We start from the raw sequence: 9,085 nt of genomic DNA on the forward strand, positions 1-9,085 counted from the left end.
CATGAGGCGGCCTTTGTGCAGCACGTTCAGTTGAAGAACATCGTGAATGAGAGATTCGGTTGAGTCTCTCGCGGAAACAAATTGATTTTCAAATGAGTGTATTTCTCGAAAACAGTTCAATTTAGGTTCAAGTAGAACATAAGGTTGATGGAAACTCGGGGACTGCGCCTACCTGATAAGCCCCAAGAAGGGCGAAACCAGTCGTGAACTATCGAAGAGTTTTCAGCAACCTTGTGAGTAGTTGCCTTTATGAAAATACGACAATGGCTCAAATTTTTGTCGGGAATCAGCATTTTGTGGATCATATCCTTAGATTTGTAAAAACACTTCAGTTTATGGTGAAAAAAATGCGGAAAAAACTCACTTCTCCGGTTTGACTCCTTATTATGGCATATACCCGTAACGATTTTATCCTGTTGGCGAGTCCAGCTACGCAGGAGAGTCTACAAGCTGTTTTATCCTTATTGGGATCCATCAGCAGGATATATCCGACGAAACTCCAGTGAGCCCGAGAACTACCGACCAGTGGTGGAACACTTAACCATCTGACTGCGAGTGGCTTTCAGCAGTATGATTCGTTCGCATTTAGACAGGAAATAGGCTCGTAATATGCTACTCATAAGGTTGCTGAAAATTCTTTGACAGCCCAAGACCGAGAGACTCAGCTGGGTACCAGGAGAGTCTCCAGCAAAACCAAGCCGGTTTGCAAATGAGTGAATTTCTCCAAGAAATATTCTCTTTCACCCTTCAATCCCTAGACCCACATCACGTGTTCATAAGTGCTGACTGGCCTCTCGACTGAGGGCTTCCCAGATGAAAGTTTCATCAGGTGAATTTTACTCTTCCCCTAATCTACTTATAGGTTGTTAGTAGCGTTGGCAGCTTTCGGAGAATCAGCAGATATTTTGTCCTGTAAGGGGAGTTGTTTTGCGCTAAGGAGCAATCCTTACTAGGAATCATCAACGATGCGACTTTCCGCAGATTGATTTTTTTCTGTCGGATGATGTACACCATAGTGTTGAGTTAATGTTGACCAATCGTTTCCGTGGTAAATTGGCCGAACGATATAAATCAGTTAAGCCCTCAGCGCTCTCCGACTTCTAGGTCCCTTAAACTCCTTTCACGCCCCACAACCAACTGTTTGGGATTCCCTCTATAATTTGCATCATTGATCCTTTGCAGGAATTTAGAGGGAAAGTACTCGCTCTAGGCATTCATTACTCATCGACAGTAACTCGTTGATTTTCAAAACGTTAAGTAACCCCGTAAGATCGCTAAAAGTCTTTTCTGTTTGTAGTCGAGGAATGACCCAGACTTGTATTCAGGAGTGAAGTTCATCTTGGTGAAACCTCAGAGTTGTTTCGACGGATGGGTAGGTACCTTGTAGTCTAGCCATGCGTCATTCCCGAGAAGGCCGTTTTCGACCGGTAACCATCGATTTTGTTTTGACGTGTCTCTCAAAACATCGCTGTGAATACGCGTCAGTTTCTCACCTGTTCTAATCACTCCAGTTCCATCAACAAATCGATATCGTCTCAAAAAATCGCTGTGAATACGCGTCAGTTTCTCACCTGTTCTAATCACTCCAGTTCCATCAACAACCTGTATCGATATCGGGCAAGAGAAAAGTAGATAACTTGGACATCTTCCACTCAATGTAGTTCCTGGCAAAATGCCTTCTTCAGCGTCTGATGAAGAGAGCATTCACCACCGGAAGACTTTCATAGCAGTCCCGCTTATACAGCCATTTCCGTTAACGAATTACTGAGTTCACAAAAATAGCAGTACTGGTAACTTTATTTTAGCTCGAATACTATTGTGTAAGGTAGGTTTGTCCACGCTAAGAAGTCACTCAGGACCTCTCCAGAGCTTCATCCTTGATGAGACTCACTGCACACCAGAACACATTTGTTGACCCTCCAGGGCTATTTAAGCCCATGGCCTTTCGATTATTAGTTGAACGGTGTGTCCGTGAGATTTGCATCACAGGATCCCGATGTTTCAGTAGACTCTTGTTCGAATGAAACCTCAAGCTGAAATACACTTCAAGCTGCTCGTGTGCGCGCTCATTGGGTCAAACCACAAAATTTATCAACGTTTCACATGAATTTCTTTCTCTGACGATATTCTGGAGCTAAATGAACAGCGCGCAGGTTACCTCAGAGCCGAACTGAGACGTCATTCATTATGTCACGTTCTCCCTTTTGACAGGCAATACTACTCACGAAATTAGTGAAAACTGTCCGCAGCCCGATGCTCTCTGCTAGAGTTGGTCAGGCTGAACAGAGCCCTCCTTGAATTTGGGGGAGTTCCTGAAAGACCTCAAGCAGAGCCAAACCTGTGGAGCATTTTTGCGAGATTTTTAATCGGTAATCTGAGTAGCTTTCGCGAGTTGAATTCGTCTAGCCCGTGTTCCCACTTCCCAATGTTGAAAGTGGTATACAGTCTAAAGATTGAACTTCTAAAGTTTGAAAAAGCTACATACCCAGATTGGGATTCGATAACTCTCCAAGGTCAATCCAATTGGTGATTTATTGTGTTACGTTCCACATCTATCTGCAGGTTTAGTTTATTCCCGGGGAAACATTTGAACGCTGATTACATTCCTGATCGAATCAGTCATGAATGTTGTGGTGACGAGGAGGCCACATGACATCTATATCATTCAGCTTCCCTGTTCTGGGGAAAGACCAAAACTGCACACGTAATCTTCTCTGATTTCACACAAAAAGTCTTATTGATGTTCTTTCACAATGGAAAGAAATTATGTACCCCAACTGGTGTGCCAACACGCTACAGATGGCATGGTTGAAGCTGGTTCATGTCTCATAATCTCATCTGTAAATGACGTTTGACTGCGATGACTACATGAACCGCATTTGGTTGCTAGGGCACAAGATTGTCCTCCGTCACTTTGTCGTTATTCATTGATCTGTCATCCGGAACTTCTCATTCACCGTCCGTCTACCTGTCTGCAAGCCACAGCTGTCCGTTTGCATGACCTCAATGAATCTGTCAGAACTAATCACGTTTGATGAGCATGGGCGATCGAGATGAATTGACAGCGTATGCCTGAATGCGCGTGTGCGTCGGGTGGGGAAGGGTGACGGGAGAAATCCAGAAATCCGCCTAAGCATTTGATTAGATGTGACTCTCGGTCGATGTTTGGCCTGATTTAGTCAACAAAACAGTCTGCTAACCGATCTTATGGTGTTCGCGGATAGCGTGTATAAGCAAAATGAAATTCCGAAGTAATTATTTCACGTCAGTGAGAGAAAAAACATGAACGTTTGCATAAACATCATTTCTTTGTTCATCGAGGTTGATATAACCTCAATGAAACGGTTTGTCCATTGTTGTTTAGGCCACTGGTTCACACTTGTAGCCAAAACGATGATACGCTCTGAGAGTAGCGAATCGATATTCCGTTTTCATTCTGATGATCGATCAAATCGATATTTTGTGGACAAATGTGGTAGTTGATTCACCTTTGGACCTTTGACCATGTCGGTCGGTTTGACGCAGACTAATCAATCAGCTTTGTGGATGTGGTGACATTCCAAAGGTAAGGAAAGATAAGGAAAGTTAAAGATTCGTACGCACGAGACGTTGGCCTAATTACCGAATTAATAAGCTATCCGTTAGTTCCCTGTTTTTCTTCAATCGTTGGGAATCAGCTGATGCATTGGTGTCAGCTGATTGATTGCGACAGGATGATCGCATCGATTTTTTGTAACAGCCGAAAACATCGGTACGACTTATGACTGAGGGACGTTTTACACTGCAGCGGTGCCAGAAATAACTTTTCGTGATCATTGTCACGAAGACCGAAACAGACGAAATGGCGGCAATCTATAGAATGCTATACGGATGTGATCTAGGTCTCACTTGCTAAAAATACAGGTTACCTATTCATCCAGGCACCCAGATACCTTGTCCACACCGTACACACCAAAAGTACATTCCCGTGGCCATCTGGATGGAGGTCGAAGCAAGTTGAATTCGGACAGCAGCAGAACACCATGGGTTCGAACCTTATTAATGCGGGTCAACCGAAGCGAAAGCCACTTGGTTTGATCTCTTCCTCTGAAAGCCTGCTAGTGACTCGCCTTGTTACTTTGAGTATTCGCAACCCTTTCACGTGATTTCTCGTATCATATAAACCAGTTACAGGAAGACCAGTCAGAGAAAACAAGCTTTGTCTGCTACGTTCGTTGTTTCTGATGACCGCCACTGAGATGTTCAGTCAGGTTCCGGACTGGTAAGCCGAAGACGGCAGCAGGGACCACGGCTGGGGAGATCATTGGTCAACAGGAATTGCTCACATACGTGTACCTCAGGTGTGTCTCATGATTGATGCTGGAAGACAGTTGAAGACACTGTGGCTTTTGGCATATCAGTAGTCTATCGGGTAGGCGCTCGTCGAATGATTCTTGAACCTGTTCCGTTCCGTTCATTCATGGGGTTTCATTTCCTCGAGTTTACATGAGTTAGTCATCAACGACACGTGGCGGCCACATTGCACATTGTGCCAGATATCATATGCATACATACATACACATACATACTTACATACATACATACATACATACATACTTACATACATACATACATACATACATACATATACATACATACATAAGTCCATCAGCGTAGTACCATCCAGTAGAGAAGTCTCTTGCTGGTAAATTTCGCTTTTTCAAGCTAACATCTACACTCACCCCGTTCCATTCCGGTAACGTGTTGTCCAACCGACACTATGGGGGCCAGATTGAGCAGAACACCGGTAGCATGAACTATCGGCATCATCTGTGATGAGGCGTGGGGCGATCAACAGCTTCCTGAAAGATACATTAGCATCCCTAGTTACCGTAACTGATCGGTGATGATTACATCGCATTAACATTGGGATGAAGCAAGAAGTGGTACCATATGAAGCAATAACCGTTCTTCCTCCAAGAGATCTGTGGAGGAAAATGTTGAATATCCAGCTCACAAAAATCACGGTGGGCAACAGTATTTCTGCAGTCTCCACAAGGAAACATAGCGCCAGTCCGACCATCAGTTCAGCTCCTTTGAATTTCGGGATTTCATTAATTGTGACAGAAAAAACATTCTGAGGTAATAAACTTCCAACAGATGCATAACGCCTACTTCCAGGAAGCGAACATTCCCGGTTTGACGGTGCTAGCTTGGGAACTTGATTGTTAGCTCAACACTCATCCAGACAGATTCCCAGTACTTCGACCGGGATACTAGGAAAGCGGAGGTTGTGTGAACAGTGGTTTGTTGTTTAAAACTCGGGGCATGCAAAGCTGTCACGAGACCCTTGAGTAGAAGATGAAAAAAACGGAATAAACAAGATGAATGTACTTACGGTACTAAGTTCGGTTTCTAATCTCTCTTGTTAGCGTGCCTGGAGTGGAATATCGGTTGCTGCGTTTATTGGCCGTTGACCGGTTGGCTGTTGGCCTGGTCACCAGGATTCAAAATGGCTTCGGTAAATATTCCGTCTTAATAGACACCAAGTTGACAGATGATTTCAGTTGCATTTCATAGGGATGGCCTTGAAGACTGTCACTCCGACTTCCCGGTTTCAACTCCCCCATGGAGACCTTCAAATAGGCCGCCGGCAATCTGCATACATTTTGTTTCAGAAAAAGACAAGGAACTTTGCAAAGGAAATTTTGTGAAATTTCTCAATAGATCTTTCATCTTGCAAGTAGGATCAATCCACGCTTGTTGTGCCTTCTTACCTCGGTGAACCCGAGTATGGAAAACCGCCTGATAACCTGATGTGCCTAGCCAAACCAGAAAGCCAATGAACGTGCGAATCAGCTGATCGATCGATTGAACGCTGACGCGTACAGGCGTGTCATGTGCAGCCGAAAATGCTAACGTGGAACGTTCAAAGTGGACCAAAAAGTGATACTACAAATAGAACTCAGCTGTCAAGGGCAAGTGAATAACAACCAATTAAATCTGTCTCAACGAAAACGGTTATCCCATTGGTAGTTTTGTAGTCCACTTATGTTCGGAGCTTGTTCTCCTAATACCTCTTCTTTGAAGTTGAGGAGTACAGGTCTTTTGCCCCGGGTTAACTTGAATCTTTGTCACTAGCATTCGTTCGTCATTGTTGATATACAGGCGCTTCTGGCAGATGCTTCGCAACCTGAGTGTCTATCGTCGTTCCTCGGTTCATGTTCAGATGTTCTATCGAAATGCTTAGAGGCAACGCATTCAATCACTGGGTGGGTTGTAAATACGCTTCTTTCAACTGATTTGCACGGCGAACCCACGCAAACATGACAGATGATATTTCCAAGACGCTAAGATGCGCGATTACCATGATGGCCCTTTACTAACACGCTCTGTCCGACACCAAAATATCGCCACTTTGCACCTTGCCTGCGATTGTACTAGGACTCCGTTTTCTGATTTTAGGATGGCACCTCCTCTTTTAGAGGCCTCAGAAAATCAAAGATGCTCTGAGGAGTGCGGCAGAGTAGTGTCTCTGTAGGGGATTTGCCCTCTGGAGTGGATGGATTTGGTGTCAGACGGTACATTTAGCGGAACTGTTGTAGGATTTCTGCTGTGGTTCCTTCCCCTTCTGCCTTAAGCCAAGCTCATTTAAAAGTATCCACGAGTCGTTCTGCCATCCCGTTTCATTGTGAGTGATATGGGGGCGTGCTTACGTGTTTAATCCTCCTGGCAAGACAGAAGTCCGCGAATTGAAACGACGTGAACTGTGTCCCGTTGTCAGATACGAGCCTTTCATGATAGCCGAAACGACTGAAAACTTCTTGCAACTTGTTAATGGTTGCTATGATCGTCGTTGTGTTCATGGGGAAAATCTTTTGCTGTCTGCTGTAAGCGTCCACGATAATGAGAAAAATTTGTCCGTTCACGGGACCTGCATAGTCCACATGTTCTCTTGACCGCGCATTTTGTGGTACCGGTCAAGGGTGGAGTTCGCGTTTTCTAAAAGAACTTTGAAGCCAGCACGCATTGGTAGCAACATTTGATGAGCGTTTTGACTTGGCTGTCAATACGGGGTTAATAAACACACCTTCGGATCAATGATTTCATCCGGTTGGTCCCCGGATGTCCTTTTGCGAAGCTGTTTCAAAACATGTCTTTGCAGTTCCTCTGGTACGACCGCGCGTTCTGTGACCGACAGAAAATCATCAACAACGGAAAGTGAAGGTCGTCTTTGATAAAGCTGATAAAACTGTTTTGTGGCCACTTGGTGATACTACTTTACGTGACTCAGCAACGGATCCTGTAAGGGTGTGTACCATTGCGAATGTGACTGGACTACTCTTGATGGCTTCCACAAGCATGAATCGTATTTCCAGGTCAGCTGAGAGCCAAGCTGTAACAGAATCTTTCGAGTCCGATGCTCGATTTCCTAAAAGTCCTAATAATGCCTGACCAATCTTGTCAGTTGAGGGGAACAACGGGGAGAAAGTTTTCGACTACCGGGTTAAAAGTTTATGCTTCTTAAGAAAGTGCACTTCCAAGTACAGTGGGAGCTTTTCAGGGAGCACTGTACGGGGGTTCAGAAAATTGCGCTGACATCTGTAGGATGTCCAACCGATGAAATGAGGATCAAGAAAAGCCTATTTCCGTTGTGCTCACGACAATAAACTGTGTTTCACGTGCTCGGTACAATCTCTCTAGCGATACGCCTGGTTAAAAGTCAACTGGTGAACAAAACCATGCACCTGACAGATTCTGAATGCATACCGACGGTACAGCTTGTTCTTTGCAGTCCGAAATTCAAACGTCTGTGTCATGATGCGACGAAAGATAAGCCAGGCATTATGTCATCAATATGTCATTCTTGGTGAACCGGGCAGATAGATGTCTTCATTGACAGCACAGATTGATTGACCGTTTCGCAGATAAAAGACAACTTTGGACAGATTTCGCTCTTTCCGCCTGGCGATGGGCAGCGGAAACAGAGCGTTGAAGGGGAAGGAACAGTTGAGGGATGGTCGGTGGTTTGGGACAAGATATGCGGGCAAACTTGAAAAGATCACCATTCATCACTCGTCACCCGTCATCCTCTTCATAAACAACGCTGACAGCGTCAATTCGTGCGAGCGCGTGCGCGATGAGGCGCACAAAATTGAACTGGTTGAATAATAGTTTATGGACACAAGCAACGAGACCATAAATCGTTCCACCAGTGAAAATCTCTTTCGGACTGGTGCGCTAACAAATGGATTGGTTTACTATATGATCTTCGTGCCTAAACGCACAAACACCGTGTGCTTTTGGGGACCGGCTACAAAGTTTATTGGATTCGTTCACACAGGTGTCATTAAATCCGATACGGTGACGAATACGCCCAACACCAGTTTGGATGCCATCTGGAACGCAGTTTGTTTGTTTGTTTGTTTGTTTGTTTGACTGATCTGACATTTAAGCGTTGAAACAAAAGACAGCTAGTTTGGTTGTTCAGTGAAGCAAATGTATTTGTTTTAAAAAGGCGCGACACTTGTTTCTAAACTTATTCGCTCGCAAAGGTGGATTGTAAGCCTCAGACAGTCTGCTGTACTCCAGCTTTAAAGGCCCGTTGCATCCTTCTAACATTAGATGGCGTAAAGTTTCAAGTTGCTACCCTTGAGACTGCAACGCAACTTAGTTGATGTGTAAACTAACCGTACTGTTCGCCTCAGGTGGTAAGCTGGTTAGATGTCGGACTCAGATTTTGTAAAATTCACTGACCCTTCGGACAGTCGTACCAACTGGTGAACAGAGACAGTAGCCCTGCAGTCTTCCAGACAAATCTAGAAAATGTCTGTTCGGAACACACTACTCATAGTGTTGCCGAAATCCCTTCGACAGCCGAACACCGGTTTTGCCCTCCTTCGGGCTCATCAGGCTAGCTCACCCCCGATTTTCCATCAACCTGGTCATCAGGAAGGTCAGATTCCTGAAAGTAACCTCAAAATGCCTGGAACTACTGCTCCTTCCAAAATCTCAACAGGAAAGCCGACAAGCATCCAGGCCAGTCAATCATTCAATCAATTCAGCAAAAGCTGACGAGTGTTCATGCACGCCACAGGAACACGAC

The sequence above is a fragment of the Opisthorchis viverrini genome, assembly GCF_000715545.1.
Source record: "Opisthorchis viverrini unplaced genomic scaffold opera_v5_248, whole genome shotgun sequence".
In the NCBI taxonomy this organism is placed as follows: domain Eukaryota; kingdom Metazoa; phylum Platyhelminthes; class Trematoda; order Opisthorchiida; family Opisthorchiidae; genus Opisthorchis; species Opisthorchis viverrini.